Genomic DNA, 26,419 nt, shown 5'->3' on the forward strand with positions numbered 1-26,419 from the left:
GAACTTCCAACCCCAGGGAATGAGCCCGGCTCTGCTCAAACCCCACAGGCTGCCTTAAATGAAATCTCCTATAACCCCCCCACAACAGCCCAGGGGTTACCCCCTTACAGCTGCGACAATGTACCTTTTTCTTTTTATAACTTTGTTTCTTTGGGTTTGGGGGACATTGTAGACTTAAGGTGCCAAGGTGTCACCAAGCCAGCGGATCTTCTCCCGATATCCCCCACCCGTAGGGAGAATCCAGGCTAATTCGGTTGTTTAGCCCTGGGGCCAAACGATCGAATTATAACGACGGGAATAGGCAAAGTTGGTTCGGGGACCGCATCAACGAGCCGATGTGGTCCCCGATCCAACTAAATTTTTTTAACCTGCCCAATCGATATCTGGCCAATTTCAGGCCAGATTCCCAGAATTTTGAATCAAACCAATAAAGAGAACAATATATCTGGCAGTAGGTAAAAGCTGGAGAAGATCCCACTAAGAAGTAGATTAGATCTGTAGAAGAACATACCTGGACTTTAGGTGGCCATTCACGGTAAGATCTGCCGTTTGTTGAGGTTGCCAAACGAGAGGATCTTCCTGAGATGCCCACCTAAGGAGAGAGATACCGGGCTGAATGACCGAATTACAACAGCGGGCATAGGCACCATGGGACCGAGGTCCTTGTTTGGCGAGGTCTCCCGATATTCCCACCTACAGTATATTATCCCAATGGTTGAATTAAAATGGCAGGTATTTGGGCCGTCAGACTGAGGATTGCATTAACGAGCTGATGCAGTCCCCGATCCGATGGGAAATTCAAACCTGCCTGATCATGACCTGGACAATTTTAGGCCAGATACAAGTCGGGTAGGCCCATTGGGGGGCCCCATATACAGCAGATAAGCTGTTGAATCAGTCTAAAAGACCAGAATCAGCAGCGGAAATCTGCCCACGTATGGCCACCTATATTCTCTATTCCCAGCTCCTGTGCTGCCCTCTAGTGGCCAAACCTCAATCTGCAGCTGGGATTGTTCTGGATCCTGCTGAAAGTTGCAGTTAGACTAGCCCTGGGTTAACAGATACCTGACTTCAGGACGCTCGCTAAGGTCCTACATACGCTTCTCCTGGTGCAATTAGCTTTACCCTTTCCAACCTACATGTGAGCAAATCTACAGAATGGAAATGGACTCACCCACGGCAGCTTTTGGGGATGTGCTTAGATTGTCCACACTGGGCCCACTCTCTGCATCTGTAGGAACACAATAATATCTGTATTACACAGAGCGCCATGGAGACTGAGGTGGGGGCGGCATATCAGATACACACTCACTTGGGGAGGGAGGAGCTACCCAGCAAACCTGACGGATGTAACTCCGGCGAGCTCCGACAATCTGAGCTAAAAAAGCGATAAATTAGCACTAAAAAGCCAACCCATACACCATACCTGGGACAAGAAAGCACTGCTGAATGGACACGGGTCCTAAAAATCCCAACAAAAAAGCATCAAAGCAGATAACTGCATTTTTTACGCCGCAACCCTACACTCACGCGTCGCGAGACGCCATTTTAGATCAGCAGCATGAAACTGCAGAGGGAGAAATAGGCACCAGCGGAAGATATAAAACGCATACTGCTAGACCTCAAAAAACCCTACAAGCCGACCTAAAACAGCTCAGAGAGCGCACGGCACATATTGAAACCAAAATGGGAGAATATGCAGAGGCCCATAACGAGCTAGCGGACCAACAGAACAAACTAGAGAAGGAGGTTGAACGTCTCACAAACAAGGTAGCGGACCTAGAGGGTCGCTCCCGCAGAAATAACCTGAAACTGCGGGGCATCCCAGAATCAGTTCCCCCACGCCAACTGGAGAGCTAACGGAACTATTACAGGCAATTCTACCAAATGCACCTCCAATAGACTTGACAATAGATAGAATCCACCGGGTTCCAAAGCCGAGATCCGCTCCAGAAGCAGCCCCCAGAGACTATGTGCTGACGAAGATCCACTTAGTAAAAGAGAGACTCTTACAAGCAGCACGCAAGAAAGAAAATTGGCCGGCTAAATACGCAGACCGGCAAATCTACACAGACCTCTCGCAAACCACCTTAATGAAAAGGAAAGCATACGCCAAAGTCACCACACAGCTCCGGCAGAACAAGATCCCGTACAGATGGGGATTCCCGGTTAAGCTTATAGCGCTTAGAAATGGCTCACCGACTGTCTTCAACTCCCCAGAGGCCAAAGCAACACTGGAACCTCCCACTCCCAACATCTCCATCCAAACGCACCCCTCCGCAAACACCATCACCTCGTAAGCTTCCCAGGGAATGGCACACTCCATAACTATGCACAAGGTGAACCTCACAATCTACCACTAAAATAGACATTAAGCAACTGAAAGCAGCTCAGAGAATGCGGAGCAAATTGAAGTCCATCGCGCATTCCCCCCTCCCCACTCCAACGGCAAAAGCCTTGGAAAATAAAAGGGCACAGTATCAACAAATAAATACTGTGCCACAGGAAGGCAACTAACCTATAGACTAATGATAATACACTACCTACCTGAAATCCAGCAACAGAAGCTGGGAAAATTACACTCTTTACAGTTACCAGTTAAATGTTATTTGTTTACTCACCGGGTCAAAGTCCTAATGGAGAAAAATATTTGTGACAAAAATGTTAATAACCCAAAGGGTAAAGCATACATCAAAATGCAGAGATGGTTAATGTATACTCTATAAACGCCAGGGGATTAAATACCCCGCAAAATCTCTCCCTAAATGAGGCTTTTAGAGCCAAAGCTGACCTGATATTTTACCAAGAAACCCATTTTAAAAAGTCTAATCACCCAAACTTTTATAACAGGAACTATCCCCACAATTACCACGCTTACTCCAAAACCAAATCAAAAGGCGTAATAAGCGAATAAGCTCCCAAGTATCATTTCATATGCACCTGATGTATGCGGACTCTATGGGCAGATACTTGATGTTGATATGCAATATAGGTGACCAGGTATACACACTGATCAATATATATGTCCCTAACGACAACCAGCTACAATACCTCACCAAAACACTCACAAATCTCTTGGAATATAAAAGAGGGAAATGTATTATAGCGGGAGATTTAATTGCATAATGGATCCAATCCAAGACATAGCCAGAACAGTGAAAAAAACGATAACCAAACAACAGGTAAAAGCAGCACAGAAGTTTAGGGATCTTTTCCATAATTTAGCACTAGTGGATACATGGAGAGCAAAAAACCCAGAGCTTAAGGAATTTACCTATTACTCCCCTAGGCACTCCATGCACTCTAGAATAGACATGATATTTACAGACAACCCACGACATCAATAACCAAAGCATGGATAGGAATTCAAAACTGGTCGGACCTCGCCCCAATAGGTGTAGAAATAGGACGAGGAAGATCTACTAGTAACATAGAACCCTGGAGACTGAACGACTCCCTCCTCACACGAAGAGAGGACCAAAACCCAATAAAACAAAACATAAACAAATAGTTTAACCCTTTAAGTGCCAGCCGAATTCGTCATTTCGGTTCCCCCCAGTGCCAGACGTTTTTTAAGCATTTTGTACTCATTCGCTTTAACAATGTTTTTTGGTAGGAAAACCTCCATGAAACTAGGGAAATTATATATCGTTTTTTTCGTCACTAATTGGGCTTCGACATACATACCAAATTTTATAACTTTTCTGGAGATATGATGTGTATTTTGGGTGAATTATGTAAAAAAAAAAAAAATTATGAAAAATTTCTGTATATTTTGAGTTTTTTTTCCATAGAAAAGTTAATTTTACACACTTTTTTTTGTTGTTTGTAAAAGCCCTGATACTCCCAAGTCCAACGATACCAAATATGTGGTGGTACCCCACAGTTCCTGTCCAGAAGTAACCCCCAAACTAAAGCAATACTTAGTACAATATCACACCAGAACAAAGCGGAAAAGCGCTTGTAACAGTTAATGCAGCATAACTTATATGTAAATCTAAAATATCCCCTCATGTTCGGTATCTTTAGAAACTACAGACCTTCAGGTTTCTAGGTGCAATGTAGTTTTCACTCAAAAGCCAAATACTTTTTGTCAGTGCATTGTGAAATTTGGAAGTTTTTTTGACATTTTTTTTTTTTCTAAAACGTAAACTTGGACGCATGATCAAATGTGGATTTGACAAAAAAAAATCTCATAAAAATTTTCTAACAAAGGCAAATTTGAAAGACAAATTTCTACTGAATAAAATGATGCCCCATATGTATGGGTGCACATAAAGACATGGGCACCAAACACTCCAAAGCAGGGGCAATGCACAAGGGCAATTACAGCTAAAAATGTGGGTGCTGTGCTCTATGTGCACTTCCTGCAGTTTTTCAGTGTTAACCCCCCCTACTTGTGAAATAACCCCCACAAACTATATATTTCTGAAAAGTGCACACCTTCAGCTATTCAGAGACGCCACTCTCCTCTTTCTACATGGAAAATTGTGGCCGCAGTCCCTTGCAGAAGTCAGCGCATTGGTCAGAAATCAAGGAAAAAACAGACACAAACCTAGATTTCTCCCCAAAATCTCCATGGCAACTACCAAAAACTTACTAAACATCAATCTGCAAGTTCCCCTGAATAAAACGATACCCCATATGTATGGGTGCACATAAAGACGTGGCCACCAAATGCCCCAAAACAGGGGCAATGCATAAGGGCAATTTCAGTTGAAATTTTGGGGGCTGCGCTCTATGTGCATTTCCTGCAGTTCTTCAGTGTTAACCCCCCCTACCTGTAAAATAACCCCCACAAACTATATATTTACGAAAAGTGCACACCTTCAGCTATTCAGAGACACCACTCTCCTCTTTCTACATGGAAAATTGTGGCCGCAGTCCCTTGCAGAAGTAAGCGCATCGGTCAGAAATCAAGGAAAAACCAGATACAAACCTAGATTTCTCCCCAAAATCTCCATGGCAACTACCAAAAACTTACTAAACATCAATCTGCAAGTTCCCCTGAATAAAACGATACCCCATATGTATGGGTACACATAAAGACGTGGCCACCAAATGCCCCAAAACAGGGGCAATCCATAATAATGGGGCTGCAATTTATGTGCACATCTCAAAGCTTTTCAGACAAAATTGCCCCTTACCTGTGAAAAAAACCATATAAACTGTATATTGATTAAAAAAAGACAACTTCAGCTATTCAGAGACACCATTCTTCTCTTTCTACATGGAAAATTGTGGCCGCAGTCCCTTGCAGAAGTCAGCGCTTTGGTCAGAAATCAAGGAAAAACCAGATACAAACCTAGATTTTGGTCAGAAATCAAGGAAAAACCAGATAAAAAACCTATATTTCTCCCCAAAATCTCCATGGCAACTACCAAAAACTTACTAAACCTCAATTTGCAAGTTCCCCTGAATAAAACGATACCCCATATGTATGGGTGCACATAAAGACGTGGCCACCAAATGCCCCCAAACAGGGGCAATACATAAGGGGGGGGCTGTGCTCTATGTGCTCTACCTGCAGTTATTTAGTCTAAACACCCCCCTACCTGTGAAATAACCCCCACAAACTATATATTTCCAAAAAGTGCACACCTTCAGCTATTCAGAGACACCACTCTTCTCTTTCTACATGGAAAATTGTGGCCACAGTCCCTTGCAGAAGTCAGCGCTTTGGTCAGAAATCAAGGAAAAACCAGATACAAACCTAGATTTCTCCCCAAAATCTCCATGGCAACTACCAAAAACTTACTAACCATAAATCTGCAAGTTCCCCTGAATAAAACGATACCCCATATGTATGGGTGCACATAAGTACATGGCCGCCAAACCTGAAAATGCATAATATTGGGGCTGCACTCTATGCACCCCTTTTTTTTTTGCCTGCACCCGAATGAATGGAATACGCTCGGGTGCAGGCACATGTAGCCGATATACGCATGAAAACGCGTGAGAATGCAAAGTCTCGCGTTTTCATGCGTATATCGGCTACATGTGCCTGCACCCGAGCGTATTCCATTCATTCGGGTGCAGGCACAAGTAGCAGGCGTAGGGCTGAATTTTCGGCAAGCGTTTTTCCACTTGCTGAAAAAATCAGCCCTACACCATGTGTGGCATCAGCCTAACCCTTGGCAATAGAAACTACCAGAACAATCTTAGCACCTCTGGACCTTTCTAGAACAACTGAAATCAAATGAAGTTAAAATGGAATAAAACCACTAAAAGCAATCAAAGAACAATAATTGCAATGAAATCGGTGGTCAGAGCCCTGGATCCACCAATGTCACTGCAAAAGCAACCTTTTTGGGGCACTAAATACACAATAAAGAACAATGCAAAGATAAAACACCATAAAATCAGTAAATTCAAATAAAAACCACTCAAACCAACAGAAGAACAATAATTGCAATGAAATCGGTGGTCAGAGCCCTGGATCCACCAACGTCACTGCAAATTCAGCACCCAATAGCAATACAAAAGTTACAGTGCAATAGAATAATTCAAAAACAGAAATCAATTATGAAAATGCAAAAAAAACACTAAAATGCAACCAAATGACTATGCTAACCTGCTCTAACCCTTTCAGAATAAGAATTGCCTTGTGCCTGCTCTAGAGTTCATATTTCAGTACTCTATGTTTCCTTTTTCTAAAATCTCTGTATAACACCGTGCACATCACTATATGTAACTTGTACTGTGCCTAAAACTGTGTACCTCCGTTGCTTCCTCCTCCCTTCCCCTTCCTTATCCCTCCCCCCTTCTCCTATGTTATAAAACAATAAAAAATGATACTATAAAAAAAAAAAATGCAACCAAATAAATCAGATAATTATAGAGCAAGATCAGAAATAAAGTTTTAGTAAAAAAAAAAGACTGCCAGAGAAAGCAAAGAAAGAAAGAAAAGAAAAGAATGAAAGAAAAAAAAAAAGTGTAAGTGTAAGTGTGTGTGTAAGTGTCTGTGTGTGCTTGGGAAAGTTGTAAATAAGTGTGTATGTGTGTAAAAGTGTAATAATGACAAAGATAAAAGAAGAAATGGAAAAAAAAAAAAAATTTTAGACAGTTGAGATAGAAATAAGCAAAATAAACAGTGGATAGAGAGTTGTAGTTCAGCTTACACAATGCAGGCAGGCGATCAGGGCGACCAATCTGGCAGGAAGGCAGCAGGAAGGCAGCAGGGGGGCTCCAGCAGTCTCACGTGGCAGCAGAGTGAAGAGGCGACGGCGGCGACAATTAAAGGGACAGCAGTGGACACGTCATCAATGCGTGTCCACTGCTGTCATTGGCTGAGGACCCGGATCGGCGGCGCTGGGGGACCCGGATCGGTGAGTATGTCCTTTCTTGCTCGTTGCCTAGGGGGTTGTGCAGGCTTTACAAGCGCTGCCCTGCTTTAAAAGCGAGCGCAGTGCTTGTAAACCCGTTAGTGCTGTAGGACGTAGATTCTACGTTCTATGGCACTTTGGTCCCTTGGTACCTAGGACGTAGAATCTACGTCCTATGGCACTAAAAAGGTTAAAAACAATAAATCAGAAGAGGTAGGAGCACAATACCTATGGCTCGCACATAAAGCGACCCTGAGAGGGGAATTTATAGCTATGGCTAAAGGAAACGTAGGGAAACTGAAAAACAACCAATCACTTTAGAACAAGAAATAAAACACCTAGAAAAGCAATTCCACGATAACCCCACTAACAACTAGCCCAGGATATTCAAAACACTAAGAGAGAACTAAACCAAGCTCTACTGAATAAAACAGAAAACCGATTAAAGCTTCTAAAACAAACTGATTATACTAAAAGCAACAAGGCAGACAAACTACTAGCCCCACAGCTGAGAAACAAACAGGCCCTAACCAGGATCCCCTATATTGCAGAACAAAAAAATAGCAGATCTTTTCGCAGCACTACTACACCCCCTTATATAATCTAACGTCAAATAACACCGAACCAAAACCTACAGCAGAAACTATTTCACAGTACCTTACATCAATGAATCTTCCACAACCCACACAAAACCAAAAAGAAACCCTTAACTCACCAATCACAATAGAGGAGGTACAACAAGCAATAAAACAACTCAAAATTGGGAAAGCCCCAGGTCCAGATGGATATACAAATATCTATTACAAAACATTTGCCAAAGAATTAGCCCCACGGCTTTTACAGTTATTTACAGACATCACGGACACAGGTGAAATTGTTCCAGAATTCCTACAGGCGCACATATCAACTATACCTTAACCAGGGAAACCAGCAGATATGTGTCAGCATTTTAGGCCAATAGCCTTATTAAACACTGACCTAAAGCTTTATTCTAAAATACTCGCACATAGACTTAATAAAATGTTACCCTCCTTGACAAACACAGACCAGGTCGGATTTGTGATGGAACGTCAGGCCCCAGATAACACTAGAAAGCTCCACACACTACTGCAAATAATAAAACAATGTAAAACACCAGCGTTATTGCTATCTCTAGATGCAGAAAAGGCCTTCGACAGGATCCACTGGGAATATATGGAACAAACTCAAAAAATGTAACCTAGGAACTCATTTCATAAAGGCAGTAATGACTCTTTACTCATTACCATCAGCTAGGGTAAACGCAGCAGGGATCCTGTCGGAGACTTTCTGCTTCACGAATGGCACGCGACAAGGCTGCCCCCTGTCCCCTTTAATATTTGCCCTAATGGTAGAACCAATAGCATGCAAAATAAGAGCGAACATCAACATCACAGGAACACAAACACAGGCTGCCCCCAGACCACAGGCCGCTTTGCAGAAGACATAATACTCTCACTCAGCAACCCTCACATATCAATCCCTAACTTACTGAAGGAACTAGAACAATTATATCAAATATCATGGTATAAGATAAACGCAAGTAAGACACAAGCTCTCCCGATAAACATCCCAACATCAGAAATACAACTTATGAAAGAAAACTTGAATGGCGGAAGCACTCTATAAAATATTTAGGAGTAAAACTCTCAAAAGACCCTGAACTACTGTTTAAAGCTTACTACAAAGCACTACAAAAAGCCCTTCAGAATGACTACCAGAAATGGAAAGCACAGTGTATCTCATGGCTAGGCAGAATAGTGGCCATTAAAATGAACGCCCTACCAAGAATTCTATACTTTTTCAGAACAATTCAGATACAACTCCCCCTACCATACCTTCAGACTCTGCAGTCACATATTAACAATTTTATATGGGCCAATAAAAAGCCAAGAATTGCAACTCAAATTCTTCAGTACTCAGTAACAAATGGCGGATTAGGGGTTCCCAGCCTGTTGCACTACTACAGGGCTACAATACCGGGCACAGCAGCCCAAATGCACAGCCCTCGACACACCAAAAAATGGCTTGACATTGAAAATATAGTTTCCTGCCCAATATGACAATACCCCAACTACTACGGATCCCAAAACCCAGAGACCGGAAACACCACAGATATCACCAACCACCAGAACTGGACTTTCAAATTGGCACAACCAAAACAAGGGGAACTGGGAGAATTCCCCTCCCCAATAACACCAATAGCAGCTTTGGGCCCCTGACCCACAATCTCCCCGACTTGGACGGACAAAGGTATCAACAGAATAGCAGACTTATATCTAATTAACACCTACAGGACATTCAAAGAACTCCAGGAAAAATCCCAAATAAGGAGTATTATAAATACATGGGAATCACGCACCTATTAAGCACGAATATGCCCTCATATAAAACATTAAGACACAAAACCAGAATGGAACAATTATGTGCTTTAGAGGGGAGGAGAAAAGGATCCCTCTCAGAATGTTACCAATTCTTATTAGCAATCCCACAAGATCATAAACACCCACACATGACAAAATGGCAACAGGACCTAAAAATAACAATCAAACAGGAACAATGGCAAGAAATACTCAGCACAACTACAGGAGCAACGAGATGCACCAACCACATTGAAGCATATAAAAAGCTCCTACTCAGATGGCATATGGCACCAGAGAAATGAGAGCGAATAACAGGCACATACCCTGTAACGTGCTGGAGAAGATGCAATCAGAAAGGCACATTATTCCACATGTGGTGGGAATGCCGGCAAATAAAGGAACTGTGGGAACAAGTCTTTCATTGGATCAATACAGAGATAAACATCACAAAAACTCCTGAAACAGCATTACTACTATACTTCCCAAAACAAACATAACAGAAAACTTCTACTTCATGTGTTTAACGCCACAACTACGGAAATAGCAAGGCACTGGGAAACAGGCGGACAAAGCAGCTTACAACAAATCATACAAGCGATCGGTAGGAGAGCAACAATGGGAAAAATGTCGGCGAGAAAAGATAACAGACTCACCAACTACAAAAAGATATGGTCCCCGTGGAATGCATACAGTACTAACCCCCCCAAACAGGACTGCAGAACTTTCATAGTCCTATCAAACAAGTGCATTCAGACTGGGAACCAATAGCAAGCAGCACAAGGACAGACCCGGTGAGGTAGTTACTACTTATCGGTTATAAGCCGACAATGTTACACTATTTTCTAATACTGAGTTAATCTAATAGACACTGAATTGCTAAAAACCATTAAGGGAAAGGTAAAAATAACGCTACACCTTCTCTCCTGAGTTGAAGGAAAGAGGAGGCACTAGATGTGAATATTAACATGACTGGAACCTTTCTATGTCAACTCATAATAAAGAAGTTATAAAAACAAATACACACTCACTTGCAGAATCAGCAGGTTCCGGGGAGCGTATAGTTCTTGTTACAGGGGTTACAGGGTAGATGCGGGTTCTGATGCTGGGGTTGCCTCCCAGGAGCTGGAAGGCTGAAGAGGTGAGCGATTACAATGGGTCCAGTTAATGGCGCCCGTGAAATGTAACCATGACAGTGACGGGAGCAGCGCTTACCTGGGTCATCTCTGCAAAAAAGTCCGATTCTTTCTTCTCTGCCGGCTGAACGAGAGCGCAGTTCATCCCATCGATCCAGAGCTGGCAAGAGACAGAGGTTCATCTTATAAACACTTCTCATGTGGCACAAGTACACTGGCTCATTCATCTGGGCCCCTGGTTGGAGGGCCCTGCCAACAAGTAAAATGGGGCCCCAATGAAAAAAAGGCACCTTGCTTACACCCTAATCTACCCTGACCAAATCCTATGTCAAAACCCACATTTTCCCCACAAGTCCAACCCTTTCCTGACCCACTAACTGCGCCTTTCCAGCTCTTGCCCTCCCTCTGTCACGGAGCCCCTGACTGCAGTGCCCCTGATGGTGACCGTGCCCATTTATATACCAGGCAGGCCCAAACTAATGCTGTGATCAGCATCCAATAGGGTGAGGTGATGCACTGACAAATCTCGGTGACTGAGGGCTGCACCGGGCCATGGATACGGTACCAAGAGTACCAATACAAACACACAATGATATCCATCTTTGCCATTTGTGGGCACTGTTACCCAATGGCCTCCCTCGCTCACTCACATCAGTGCCAGGCTTAGACATGGCAGCATTCGCCAGCTGTCTGATCTTCTCCCGGTACATCTGGGCGCTGCGGCTGTTGTACTTTACTTTGGTGTCGCTGGTGGGGGCGCCGTGCTGATGGAAAAACCCATTCTAGTTAGAGACAAGAGGGAAGGTCCATTAGAAGCCAAGCAGGAAGGTGTTAGTGCTCACACAGAGATTTCAGCCCTCGCACACAGCCACACTAACACCGGGGACATGGGGGCAGGAAAGACTTGGCACAGGCTGCTTAAGAGACCTGAGTGACAGGCGGCACCAATACAGACAAGCGGCTGCGACTCTCCAAACTTCTCACTGGCCAACGCAATTGGTCAGTGGGGTTCTCCCTGCAGTTCTGCTCAGGAAGCCCATTAACCCTTTAATACAATGGCCTCAGTGCCTTCCCTGTACAGAGAATACCCCTAGCTGAGGAGTGCGTAGGGCTCAGTGCAACAAGACAACCCTGCCCCTATATACAACCCCCCTCCCATGTATCTGGGTCCCAGGGGCCTGATGAATGGAACTGCCCAATCTGGCCCATCAGTTAGGCAGCCACTACCAGCCAAAGATCCCACACAGCCTATTAAAGACTCACTATTGTATTACACACTTGTGTTTAAATTAGCATTAGAAAGGGAAAAGTGGAATCTATGCCTTATTCCCCAAACACTGTACTGCCCAGTCTGTGACCAATCAGGTCAGCGGCACAGTTTCTGTATCATAGGAGCTGCCCCCAGTGGTATATCCTGCACAATAATGTACCCGGGGGTACAAAGGAAAGCATGCTGGGAATCCCAGGCTTAGTTACCTGCCCAGTCTGGACCCTCTCATATAATAGCCCCATATGCCCCCAGTGGTATATCCTGCACAATAATGTATCCAGAGGTACAAAGCAAAGCATGCTGGGAATCCCAGGCTTATTTACCTGCCCAGTCTGTACTCTCTCATATAATAGCCCCATATGCCCCCAGTGGTATATCCTGCACAATAAAGTAAGTGGGGGTACAAAGCAAAGCCGAATAAGCCGCACAGTTTGACACCTCATTCATGGGTCTACGACAAACGGTGGTTAATTGCCCCCTGCTGGGGAAATTAACCGCCCACCCCTCAGAAAAGTCATACCACCCCATTCAAGAATAAGCCGCACAGTTTGACACCTCATTCATGGGTCTACGACAAACGGTGGTTAATTGCCCCCTGCTGGGGCAATTAACCGCCCACCCCTCAGAAAAGTCATAGCACCCCATTCCCCAATAAGCCGCACGGTTTGACACCTCATTCATGGGTCTATGACTAACGGTGGTTAATTGCCCCCTGCTGGGGCAATTAACCCCCCACCCCTCAGAAAAGTCATAGCACCCCATTCCCGAATAAGCCGCACGGTTTGAAACCTCATTCATGGGTCTATGACAAACGGTGGTTAATTGCCCCCTGCTGGGGCAATTAACCCCCAACCCCTCAGAAAAGTCATAGCACCCCATTCCCGAATAAGCCGCACGGTTTGACACCTCATTCATGGGTCTATGACAAACGGTGGTTAATTGCCCCCTGCTGGGGCAATTAACCCCCCACCCCTCAGAAAAGTCATAGCACCCCAACCCGAATAAGCCGCACGGTTTGACACCTCATTCATGGGTCTACAACAAACGGTGGTTAATTGCCCCCTGCTGGGGCAATTAACCCCCCACCCCTCAGAAAAGTCATAGCACCCCATTCCCGAATAAGCCTCACGGTTTGACACCTCATTCATGGGTCTACGACAAACGGTGGTTAATTGCCCCCTGCTGGGGCAATTAACTGCCCACCCCTCAGAAAAGTCATACCACCCCATTCCTGAATAAGCCGCCCGGTTTGACACCTCATTCATGGGTCTACGACAAACGGTGGTTAATTGCCCCCTGCTGGGGCAATTAACCCCCCACCCCTCAGAAAAGTCAAAGCACCCCATTCCTGAATAAGCCGCCCGGTTTGACACCTCATTCATGGGTCTACGACAAACGGTGGTTAATTGCCCCCTGCTGGGGCAATTAACTGCCCACCCCTCAGAAAAGTCATAGCACCCCATTCCCGAATAAGCAACACGGTTTGACACCTCATTCATGGGTCTACGACAAACGGTGGTTAATTGCCCCCTGCTGGGGCAATTAACAGCCCACCCCTCAGAAAAGTCATACCACCCCATTCCTGAATAAGCCGCCCGGTTTGACGCCTCATTCATGGGTCTACAACAAACAGTGGTTAATTGCCCCCTGCTGGGGCAATTAACTGCCAACCTCTCAGAAATGTCATAGCACCCCATTCCCGAATAAGCCGCACGGTTTGACACCTCATTCATGGGTCTACAACAAACGTGGTTAATTGCCCCCTGCTGGGGCAATTAACCTCCCACCCTCTAGAAAAGTCATAGCACCCCATTCCTGAATAAGCCGTGCGGTTTGACACCTCATTCATGGGTCTACGACAAACTTTGCGGTACTCAGTCAAAGTTGGTCTCAATGTTAAGTCTATGGGTGGAGAATTGCCCCCTGCTGGGGCTATTAACTGCCCACTCTTCAGAAATGTCATAGCACCCCATTCCTGAATAAGCCGCACGGTTTGACACCTCATTCATGGGTCTACGACAAACGGTGGTTAATTGCCCCCTGCTGGGGCAATTAACCTCCCTCCCCTTAGAAAAGTCATAACACCCCATTCCCGAATAAGCCGCACGGTTTGACACCTCATTCATGGGTCTACGACAAATGGTGGTTAATTGCCCCCTGCTGGGGCAATTACCTCCCCTTGGAAAAGTCATAGCACCCCATTCCCAAATAAGCCGCACGGTTTGACACCTCATTCATGGGTCTACGACAAACTAGTTATTTGCCACAATCCCCATTATAAGTCAATGGGGCTAATTGGGGACCACTCTTGCCCCAGGGGTAAAACTTATACCCTTGTGCGGGGTATCTTCTGACACAGGTTGCAAACCTCTTCAAATGTGGTAAATTTCACGTTTCTAACCAATTCCCTCTCTGCGCTACAATCCCTCACAGTCGGCCTCAATGTTAAGTCAATGGGATTTATTATACAGACATTAACCCATCGCTGCCTGTGCAGGAATACAGATCTGCCATTTCAACTGCCATCTGTAACATGACACCCATTCCCAGCTGGGGCTGGTCACGTGACATTGTTATTCCAACCCTATGTAACTATATGTGTGTAACCCACATTCCCAGGCCCCAGTTGCACGTGTGATGTCACAATGGTTTGAACCTCAGAAAGGTTGGAGTCAATGTAATTAGTGTTTGTTGTGAGTGATGTCGTTGTGATGTCACAATGTCACAGTCAAAGTGCCCAAGCAGCGGCCAAACTGGCTCATTCTTGATCAGGTGACTGAGGTAGGTGGAGCTCTAGGGGTGTTGGTGCCAACGTTAGCAGGAATAAGAGATAATAATAACGAATCAGTTTAATACTGGCGCTGTGGGGGCTTTGGTGTATTGTTTTTTCGAAATGGCACAAAAATTCGGAAACAATTTGTCAAAAAAAATTGACGGACATGAAAAGAAATGTTGCGCGTCGTGTTTCTGACCCACACAGCAATTTTTTTGACAGTTTCACTCATTTTTCACTCACTAATTACTGTAACTAAAGGGATATTTCTGTTTGTCTCCATAGAGAGAAAGTGAGAGAAAATGTTTCGGCGTTTACTTTCGTTTTTGCCTTGCGTGCCGAGGGTAAGTACTTTATTCTTTTTACTCTAATATCACTCATATAGTGCTATTCATAGCCTTGCTATATACAGGTATAGGACCCGTTATCCAGAATGCTCGGGACCTGAGGCTTTCCGGATAAGGTGTCTTTCCGTAATTGGGATCTCCACACCTTAAGTCTACTAAAAAGTTATTTAAACATCATTTAAACCCAATAGGGCTGTTCTGCCCCAATAAGGGGTAATTATTTCTTAGTTGGGATCAAGTACAGGTACTGTTTTATTATTACAGAGAAAAGGGAATCAATTAACCATTAAATAAACCCAATAGGGCTGTTCTGCCCCAATAAGGGGTAATTATATCTTAGTTGGGATCAAGTACAGGTACTGTTTTATTATTACAGAGAAAAGGGAATCATTTAACCATTAAATAAACCCAATAGGGCTGTTCTGCCCCAATAAGGGGTAATTATTTCTTAGTTGGGATCAAGTACAGGTACTGTTTCTTTCTGGATAACGGGTTTTCGTATAAGGGATCCTATACATATATATATATATTATTGTAGGGAGACCAGATCACTTGAAAATTCAGGGACACGTCTAATAAATCCATGTTGCAGGGCGGCACTGATTGCAGTTTCAGACGTGTCCCTGAATTCCCAAGGGATCTGCTCGCCCTATTGTATTGCTGAATTCATTCTACTTTGCCTATTTGCTCATTTCCTTTGATAATAAAACCTTTTTTTATTCTTCACTAGAAAAAACGGAATAAACCCCCGAGAGAATTTCTTGCGGTAAGCAGAGAATAACTGGTTAACCCAATATAAAATTCCCACGTTACTGACTATTTGCCCTATTCCAGCCATTGCATTTACAATCTGTTTGCCTTTTTCTCATTAATTTTTGTAATAAAATGTGTTTTTATTCTTCCTAGATTGAAAAAGATGAAGCCGATGTGGTCGTCGTGGTAAGCAGGGAGGAACTGGTTAACACAATATAATGATCACACTTTGCTCACTATTTGTGCTTTTCCAGCCATTTCATTTACTATTATTTTTGGCCATTTTTGCTCGTTTATTCTTGTAATAAAACATGATTTTATCCTTCCTAGAACCACCAAGACGAACCCGCCGGCGACATCATTGTGGTAAGCAGCAATTTGGCCAAATGTAAAAAACACAACTTTCCTGGTTATTTGTGTTACTGAAACCTTATTATTTACTGACCTATAGATTTATATGTGACTTTGTCACAGGCCCTTAATAACGCTGAGAATTTACTGGTATATTCACTACTGACCCCATTCCCCCATCATTTCTACTTTCCCACTTTTATATCTAAATCTACAAAATCATTCATTACCACAAACCATATCTGGCACATTCTATAACATATCAATATATATAATAGATTATTATTGGCTGAAACCCTTTTCAATATGTTTGGTTCCCTGGCAAGAGACAGCCCCTTCCCCTTTGAATTCATATCAGAATAAATTCATGTACAGACTGCATTTATTTATACACATGAATGATATCTTCTCAAAAGCACTTTTTCCCCCAGTACTAAACATATCTTTAGTCATTTTGTGCCTTATATAGATCTTGATAGATGATAGGCCGTTAATTCTATAAAATAACATCACTTTGTTTATCTCATTCCCAGGCTCTTCCGGAGACCACCACCTGCCTGGTAAGCAGAAAAGGAGTTGACACCCTACATTATTGTTTGTTTTTATGAATCGCACCTTTTTAGCCCTAAAAATTGAGTATTTTACTAATTACACAATATTTCTGTGATTTACCAAGTGTAAAAACCCTAATAGAAAATGACGCAATCTAAAAGCTGTCAGTGGGAGCCGCGCTGGGCAAATTGTAGCCTTTATTGAATATTTGGCTCAAGGGGTTTCCATGATTTGTATTGTTTGTAAGCACATGGAAATTCTTGTGAAAATGAGGATTGAGGTTTTTGGTGAAAAATCCAGAAATGTGTGAATCTGATTTATTTTCCTCTCTTAATCAGGTTCCGTCGGTTGGATGTGGCATTGACATCTGCCCAGAGCCGCCGACCCCTGAGACCAACATCTGCCAGGTAAGTAGTAAAGGAACTATTTTATTTGCTGAAACTGAGTTAATTAATGATAATGAGCTACAGAACTATAGTAAGTTGATCCCATAACTAATCGTATCGCTCTTCATCAGGAGGAACCAGAGCAGATTGCTGAGCCTGGCGAGGAGATTGAGGTAAGCATAAAGGTGCCCATACACTATAAGATCCGCTCGCTTGGCGATGTCGCCAAGCAAGTGGATCTTCACCCGGTATCCCCACCTATGGGTGGGCGATATCGGGTAGCAAGGAACTTAAAAAAAAATAATCCGATCGTTTGGCCCTGGGGCCAAACGATCAGATTACATTTGTGGTTATGGGGCAGTCGGTTCGGGGACCGCATCAACGAGCCGATACGGTCCCCGATCCGACTGGATTTTCTAACCTGGCCGATCGAGATCTGGCCAATTTCAGGCCAGATATCGGTCAGGCTGGCCGCTCTGTTCTGCCCATACACGGGCCGATTAGCTGCCGAATCAGTCCAAGGGACCCATATCGGCAACTATAGTCGGCCCGTGTATGGGGACCTTTAGGCTAATAGAGAGGGATAAGTACAAATCAAAGTCACTTATCAGCCAATCGGCTTATTTACAACAGAAATCATACAACCTCGCTCATCTTTTTCATTTCCCTTTCTTACCCAGGAGCGCCCAGAAACACCCGGGGCTCAGACTCGCCAGGTAAGAAGGAATAATTGTTTCTGCTCTCTTACACTTTAGCAGCCATATTAATGTCATTCCTACCGTGTCCCTTTGTCATATTTATACCCTGTCTCAAAATCCTCATTACTACATTGAATTGATCTGATCTGGGCCTTTTCTATTTCTTAACCAGGAGGAACCAGCTGAGACTCCCACTGACACTAACACCTGTCAGGTAAGTAAAAGGGAAGGGAGACATATTGTGAAAATGGCGCCACTCAGTATTATATTACTTTCCTTTATACAAGTTTTTATCTTTTTTTTCCCCAAAACTAGGAGGGAGCAGGCGACGCTCTGCCGCAGGTAAGCAGCAATGGGCACAATATGTTATGTTTATATGTTGTGTTGCGCTGCAATAAGGAGTTTAACTGAACTGAGTTTAATCCCCTTTTTCTGTATTCCCATTAGGACTGTCAGGAGCCTGAAAAGAGCCAAGATGACGTAAGCAGAAAAAATACCTTTTACAAACTTTGCGTTCAGTTGCGCTGTGAAATATTTGTTTCTGATCTTCTCTCTGTTTTATCCAGGAAGAACACCATCATTCGTCAACATTCCCCTTCCACCATTGCTATCACTGCAAGGTAAGCAGAAAATAATCAATGAACGGAAAAGTGCAATTAAAGACATTGTAAAGATTTGTTTTATCATATTCTGTACTGATCTGAGTTTTCTTATCTTAACCAGGAGAATCGAAGGGGCATGCCTCCGTGTCAGCCCATCAAACTCTTTGGGGTAAGCAGCAAAGACAATTATATTACAATTTCAATCCCGGCATCAGATCGCCCTACAGAACATTCACTTTAGCATCTTCTCTAGGGAACTGAGTTAATGTAGTTCTGTGGGGCTGAATTAATGGGAATAGTTTTATAGGTTGGGTTAGACTGCAACACGCAGACTGTCGTCTAAAGATTGTAACTGACTTTATTTTTAATCCCCTTTTCCTGTCTTTTCAACAGCCAACATCATCGGAGGAATCCAGTGACAGTGACCATTCCTGTCACTGTGAGGTAAGCAGAAAATAATCAATGAACGGATGAAAGTGCAATGAAAGAAATGTTAAAGATTTGTTTTATCATATTCTGTACTGATCGGAGTTGATCTCATAAAATAATGTTTTCTTATCTTAACCAGGAGAACCGAAGGGACATGCCCCCATTCGAGCCCTATTTTGATTCTGGGGAGTCATCAGGGGAGAGCAGTGACAGTGTAAGCAGAAAAAGAAAACTGTTACAAACTTTGTATTCATTTGCCCTGTGAAATATTCATTTTTCATCTTCTCTCTTTTATAACCAGGATGAACAACTGAGCGAGGAGGGAGCCCCCTCCGAGCTAATCTGGATGAGCTCTCTGAGCTCACTGTTCTTTGTGTGAGGTAGGGATAATATTACCTACTGTACCCATTATATATATTACTGGCTCATTTGTTGGGGAATTGGTTAGTTCTTCTACATTGAATAAACTCACATATCAAATTCTCTTCTTATTTATTAATATGGAAAACTCTTTCACATAAAAAAAACTCAAATACCTCGAATTAACTAATTTGTAAAAAATATGGCACGACTTTGCCCAGGGCAACTCCCATTTACTTCTATATAAACTCACTCGCATTTAGATGGTGAAGTTTTACATTGGAGTTTTAAGGTTTTTTGCACTTAATAACAGACATTTGAGTTTTCGAAGCATAATTCCAATTTGAGGTTCTTTGAGCGCAAAATATCTTAAATTGTGAAAAAAAAATCAAACTCGAACTATTTATAAATTCCCCATATATGTGAGAACCCGACTAAAATGTTACCTAAGATAATGGTACCCCAACAATGAATTATTCCTTGTCCTTTATATATTTATTTCAACATTTTATCTAATACACTGAATTCATATGATAAATCCTTTTTCTCTTCCTCAGGTGGCGCAAAAACATCTGCCGAGCTGTAACACCTGCTCTATCTAGTAGAATTAGGTCTGAAGCAACTGGACTTTTCCCAGTTCATCTTGGAAACGTTTCCCCAACACATCCGCGCGGCTTCTTCAGTTCAGATGGCAGGTAGGGAATTCCCCGGCACTTGAACCCTTGAGGGTAGTACACTCACAGACATCCAATCACAATGGTTCTATTGAACGTATTCAGTTAGGGGTTGGCTGAAACTGACAGGGGTAAGAAGGTGAGATCCAGTCACAGTGGTACCATGATTCTTATTGATGAGGGTGTTAATCCTTCAAAGTACATGCCTGGAGGTGTGAAATGCTGTGAAACCGCCGGGGTAAGGGTGTCAAAGCGCCATTGTATGTTGGTGACAAACAGAGTGAGGAAACGGCTGAAACAAGGCACCACCCTTCACAGCAGAACAAAGATAAATCCAGAACAAGTTTGTTCCTTACTGGGCCTGTGTCTCAATACCACCTACTTCAAGCACAATGGAGTTTTCTATGGACAAAAACATGGTGGTGTTATGGGTTTGCCGGTGTCTCCAGTTCTACTGAACTGGTTCATGGAAAAAGTGGAAAAGAAAGCCCTGGGCACCTTCAAGGGAACTGAAAGAGCAGTACTTGCTTTTTGATTCCCACCGCCCTTTGGAACATAAAACTTGGCGTTATTAGGACTTGACACTATTGGGCTGATACAGCAGAACAAAGCTGAATCCAGAACAAGTTTGTTCCTTACTGGGCCTGTGTCTCAATACCACCTACTTCAAGCACAATGGAGTTTTCTATGGACAAAAACATGGTGGTGTTATGGGTTTGCCGGTGTCTCCAGTTCTACTGAACTGGTTCATGGAAAAAGTGGAAAAGAAAGCCCTGGGCACCTTCAAGGGAACTGAAAGAGCAGTACTTGCTTTTTGATTCCCACCGCCCTTTGGAACATACAACTTGGCGTCATTAGGACTTGACACCATTGGGCTGATACAGCAGAACAAAGCTGAATCCAGAACAAGTTTGTTCCTTACTGGGCCTGTGTCTCAATACCACCTACTTCAAGCACAATGGAGTTTTCTATGGACAAAAACATGGTGGTGTTATGGGTTTGCCTGTGTCTCCAGTTCTACTGAACTGTTACATGAAAGAAGTGGAAAAGAAAGCCCTGGGCACCTTCAAGGAACTGAAAGAGCAGTACTTGCTTTTTGATTCCCACTGCCCTTTGGAACATACAACTTGGCGTTATTAGGACTTGACACCATTGGGCTGATACAGCAGAACAAAGCTGAATCCAGAACAAGTTTGTTCCTTACTGGGCCTGTGTCTCAATACCACCTACTTCAAGCACAATGGAGTTTTCTATGGACAAAAACATGGTGGTGTTATGGGTTTGCCTGTGTCTCCAGTTCTACTGAACTGTTACATGGAAAAAGTGGAAAAGAAAGCCCTGGGCACCTTCAAGGGAACTGAAAGAGCAGTACTTGCTGTTTGATTCCCACCGCCCTTTGGAACATACAACTTGGCATTATTAGGACTTGACACCATTGGGCTGATACTGTGGCACGCAATGCAGAGGCTGAAGAGAAGGAATACAAACCTCTAAAAGGAGCTCTGAGAACTTGTGGGTCCCCAGACTGGGCCTTTATGGAAACTAAATGAGAGACAGGTAGCGATGAGCAAGTTTTGTCGGCAGGCATGGATTCACAGCCATTGGCTCATCAATAAAGACAGGTAAAGAGACCGGGCCAACACACTCCTAACCGAATAAGTTCAATGGAATCGCCGTGATTGGAAGTCTGTGACTGTTCTGTTCCAGTCGTACTTTGAAGGATGAAAACCCGCATCAATGGGAATCATGGTACCACTTTGACTGGATCTTACCTTCTTACCCCTGTCAGTTTCAGCCAACCCCTAACTGGATACGTTTAATGGAATCATTGGGATTGGATGTCTGTGACTGTTCTACCCTCAAGGGTTTAAGTGCCGGGGAATTCCCTACCTGCCATCTGAACTGAAGAAGCCGCTCGGATGAGTTGGGGAAACGTTTCCAAGATAGACTCGGAAAAGTACAGTTGTTTTACACTTAATTCTGCTACAAGGCAGCCATCGGGGGGTGGGGTAGGGGCACAGGGGCCCATTTGTCATCCTCGGGCCCCACAATAACATCTTAATAACATCTGGTCCCCGATGGCTAGCCTCCTCTGCAGCAAAGGAAAGAAATATGGAATTCAGAAAACACTTGCAAGCGTTTGTAAGTGCATCTGATGCTAAATCAAATAGAAGTCGCCCTTCAAACAGAAGGCTGACAACAATATTAAATCTTTTCTCTTTTTGTAAAGAGACAGATTTATACAATAAACCTTCCATTGTTGTGTGACATTGAGCGGCTCTGTTTGCTTATTAGAGAGACAGGGAAAGGTTGGGGGAACAGGGAGGGGGGACTGGAGTTTTGCTTTGCTGAGACACCCGAGAAACTATGGGGGGGGCATTTACTAACCGGTGGTTTTAGAAACTCACATAAACTCCTGAAAGTTATTTGATTAAAAAAACAAACAATCAATGATTTATTAAGAATCCTTAGTATTAATATCTAAAGAATAGCAGCAGTTTAAATGTAAACCAAATGAAAGTCTATAGGTGAAATCTGATTGGCTGTTGTTGGCTCTGCCCACTTTTCTAAACTTGGGACGCAGTCACCCAGTGACAAAATGTGCAAAGTTTGGGAACCCTGGCATTTCAATAGGTGAAATCTGATTGGCTGTTAGTGGCCCCACCCACTTTTATAAAACTAAAAGTGCAGTCCCCTAGTGACAACTGTGAAAAGTTTGGGGACCCTGGGGTTAATACTGTGAGAATGGCAGCAGGTTGAATTTCCCCATTGAAAGTCATTAGGTAAAATCTGATTGGTTGTTCACAGCTCTGCCCACTTTTGGGCATCCAACAATCATCATATTTTTAATCAGATGGACCCCATGACTATGAGCTTCAAGTTTGGGGGGTGCAGCGTCAAAGCTGTAAGTGTGGCAGCAGTTTGAAATTCTTCCCTGTCAATGTCAATGGGATAATTGGGGGGTTCGGAGAGGCTCCCCAAGAAGACGGGGGGCGGGATCCCTTAGAAACACACAAACAACCAGCTCCGCTATATTGGGAAGAAGTGTGGGGAGTTTGAGTGTTGTACCCCTAAAACTGTAGGAGGAGTAGCGTTTAGAAAATGGGGGGCGCTAAGAATAAGTGGAACAGTATTTGGGGGTTCCCAACCCAACACAATAAAAGGTACAGGAGACAGGAGTTGGGGGACTGAGTTTACTATTGGCCCAAACATGGAATTAAATGAGGATATTGGGAAATGGAACTCATCGGGCTGATATTATTGCTATGGGCCTTTGTATTCAGTTTCCCGGCCGACCCCCCATCTCAGAACTTCCCTCCTTCCAGTAGGGGGAGTAACGTTACACAGTCAGTAGGGGGAGTAACGTTACACAGTCAGTAGGGGGAGTAACGTTACACAGTCAGTAGGGGGAGTAACGTTACACAGTCAGTAGGGGAGTAACGTTACACAGTCAGTAGGGGGAGTAACGTTACACAGTCAGTAGGGGAGTAACGTTACACAGTCAGTAGGGGGAGTAACGTTACACAGTCAGTAGGGGGAGTAACGTTACACAGTCAGTAGGGGGAGTAACGTTACACAGTCAGTAGGGGGAGTAACGTTACACAGTCAGTAGGGGGAGTAACGTTACACAGTCAGTAGGGGGAGTAACATTACACAGTCAGTAGGGGGAGTAATTTTACACAGTCAGTAGGGGAGTAACGTTACACAGTCAGTAGGGGGAGTAACGTTACACAGTCAGTAGGGGGAGTAACGTTACACAGTCAGTAGGGGGAGTAACGTTACACAGTCAGTAGGGGGAGTAACGTTACACAGTCAGTAGGGGGAGTAACGTTACACAGTCAGTAGGGGGAGTAACGTTACACAGTCAGTAGGGGAGTAACGTTACACAGTCAGTAGGGGGAGTAACGTTACACAGTCAGTAGGGGGAGTAACGTTACACAGTCAGTAGGGGGAGTAACGTTACACAGTCAGTAGGGGGAGTAACATTACACAGTCAGTAGGGGGAGTAACGTTACACAGTCAGTAGGGGGAGTAACGTTACACAGTCAGTAGGGGAGTAACGTTACACAGTCAGTAGGGGGAGTAACGTTACACAGTCAGTAGGGGGAGTAACGTTACACAGTCAGTAGGGGGAGTAACGTTACACAGTCAGTAGGGGGAGTAACATTACACAGTCAGTAGGGGGAGTAACGTTACACAGTCAGTAGGGGGGAGTAACGTTACACAGTCAGTAGGGGGAGTAACGTTACACAGTCAGTAGGGGAGTAACGTTACACAGTCAGTAGGGGGAGTAACGTTACACAGTCAGTAGGGGGAGTAACGTTACACAGTCAGTAGGGAGTAACGTTACACAGTCAGTAGGGGAGTAACGTTACACAGTCAGTAGGGGGAGTAACGTTACACAGTCAGTAGGGGGAGTAACGTTACACAGTCAGTAGGGGGAGTAACGTTACACAGTCAGTAGGGGGAGTAACGTTACACAGTCAGTAGGGGAGTACACAGTCAGTAGGGGGAGTAACGTTACACAGTCAGTAGGGGGGATTCCTGCTGGATCAAACCAAAGCAATACTGACGTAGATTATTGATCCAGGTAATATTATTACCCCATTTATATACCCCAGTAAGGAGAGTAATGACCCCCACATACAGCTGCCAATATATATATCCATTAAGCTCCCCCACCTTGTACCCCACCGGGGCAATCATAGTCCAGGTACAGTCACTGAAAGGAGGGTACGGCTTCTGTGTATCCGGGGCTGGAGAAATTCCCACCGGCACGGTCAGAGTTCCGCCGCAGCTCACTGATTGCAAAGAGGGGTTTGAGGGAAACATAAAATATTAATATTGGTATAAATATCAAAGCTTGGAACTATATAACTAATATAGTGCTCCTAGCTACAGGCTGAGTTATACAGGGAACTCTGAGTATCACTCATGTATTATAAGGGATAATGTACCCCCTACTGTAAATGATAAGGATATTAGCAGTCACTGAGGGGTTCTGTGCCCATATAAAGGCACAAGGCTGCAGGCTGAGTTATACAGGGAACTCTGAGTATCACTCATGTATTATAAGGGATAATGTACCCCCTACTGTAAATGATAAGGATATTAGCAGTCACTGAGGGGTTCTGTGACTAAAGCTTGACAAGGATTAGGCTGCACATATTTTTGAGCTTCTATACCAGCCCTTTAGTAGGGAATATCTGTGCCCCTGAAGATGCCCTTGCAGCTCCCCTTCTGCTTTTCTATTAGTTTACACCACATACACTGGGCAGTACTTACCTTCTCAGGAGGCCTAAAGTCCCACCCACCGAGCTGCTCCAAAGGGAACCCCTAGATTAGCCAGACTCAGGGTGATTTCCCCGGCTACCTGGTGCCTGGAGTAGCGGTCACAGTGCCTCAAGGTGAGTGTTAGCTCAGCCTCTACTCGTTCCTCCTCTGATAAGGGGAACAGCAGAGCCTCGTCCCAAACTGTATGTGGGGTCCTATTCATCAGCGAGGTCTGGGCTTCTGTTTGCCCACCATTGCTGGTGAGAGTGCCCCCAATGTAGCGGTGACTCCCAGGCTCCTCCTCCTTGGTAAGTGGGCAACCAACAGCTGAAGAACAACACAAACAGGGCGACTGAACATGATGTATCTGCTGCTGACCCACCAGAAGAGGACAGCCCGGACCTGGCAGGGCATCATTATGAGGAGAAGGGGCTTGAGGGAGATCTGCTGTACCTACTGACTCATAAAGCTGCCCTACCCTGAGACCCTCCTCACCAACCTACCTTCTAGGAGAGACACACACAGTTCTCTCTTCTGGTGGTCGTACCCCAGGGAGTAGCGCAGCTTTGGGATGTGGTTGAGGCTTTGGCTGAACTTCTCCACATATTCATTCTCAGGGGCCAGAGGGTGAACCAGCTCAGTGCGCTTGTATATACTCATCTGTTGGGGAGAGAAGAGCGGCCAAGAGCCCGTCAGAATCTAATCCCCCCCATTGTAAGCAGCAGTCCTGCCCTGCTTTATGGCTGAGATTCTAGCTATCTGTATAACAGAGCATTCTGTCACAGTGGCACAGATCCTATCTGATCGCCCCCATTGTAAGCAGCAGTCCTGCCCTGCTTTATGGCTGAGATTCTAGCTATCTGTATAACAGAGCATTCTGTCACAGTGGCACAGATCCTATCTGATCCCCCCATTGTAAGCAGCAGTCCTGCCCTGCTTTATGGCTGAGATTCTAGCTATCTGTATAACAGAGCATTCTGTCACAGTGGCACAGATCCTATCTGATCGCCCCCATTGTAAGCAGCAGTCCTGCCCTGCTTTATGGCTGAGATTCTAGCTATCTGTATAACAGAGCATTCTGTCACAGTGGCACAGATCCTATCTGATCCCC

The 26,419-nt window shown here is 44.2% G+C and overlaps 1 protein-coding gene and 2 long non-coding RNA genes across 3 annotated transcripts in view; 2 read left to right on the plus strand and 1 right to left on the minus strand.

Annotated features, from left to right (window-relative positions):
• Positions 1-330: 330 nt before the first annotated feature.
• LOC100488711 (embryonic protein UVS.2) overlaps positions 331-26,419 on the minus strand; it is a 59,767-nt gene continuing 33,678 nt past the window's right edge. The window contains exons 15-22 of the mRNA XM_031900466.1: positions 25,812-25,968; positions 25,321-25,635; positions 24,718-24,836; positions 18,467-18,582; positions 11,490-11,621; positions 10,919-10,999; positions 10,735-10,836; positions 331-1,231 (exon numbers count right to left, since the gene is read on the minus strand). The gene's annotated coding sequence lies outside the window, so the exon portion shown is untranslated. The remainder of the gene's footprint in view (positions 1,232-10,734; positions 10,837-10,918; positions 11,000-11,489; positions 11,622-18,466; positions 18,583-24,717; positions 24,837-25,320; positions 25,636-25,811; positions 25,969-26,419) is intronic.
• On the plus strand, positions 14,815-16,348 carry LOC116410267. The gene is made up of 3 exons (XR_004222221.1): positions 14,815-15,226; positions 15,960-15,995; positions 16,136-16,348. It is a non-coding gene; the product is annotated as an uncharacterized LOC116410267 (long non-coding RNA).
• On the plus strand, positions 19,173-20,029 carry LOC116410256. Its single transcript, XR_004222210.1, has 3 exons — positions 19,173-19,214; positions 19,302-19,380; positions 19,918-20,029. It is a non-coding gene; the product is annotated as an uncharacterized LOC116410256 (long non-coding RNA).

This window comes from Xenopus tropicalis, chromosome 4, assembly GCF_000004195.4.
Source record: "Xenopus tropicalis strain Nigerian chromosome 4, UCB_Xtro_10.0, whole genome shotgun sequence".
Classification (NCBI taxonomy): Eukaryota; Metazoa; Chordata; class Amphibia; order Anura; family Pipidae; genus Xenopus; species Xenopus tropicalis.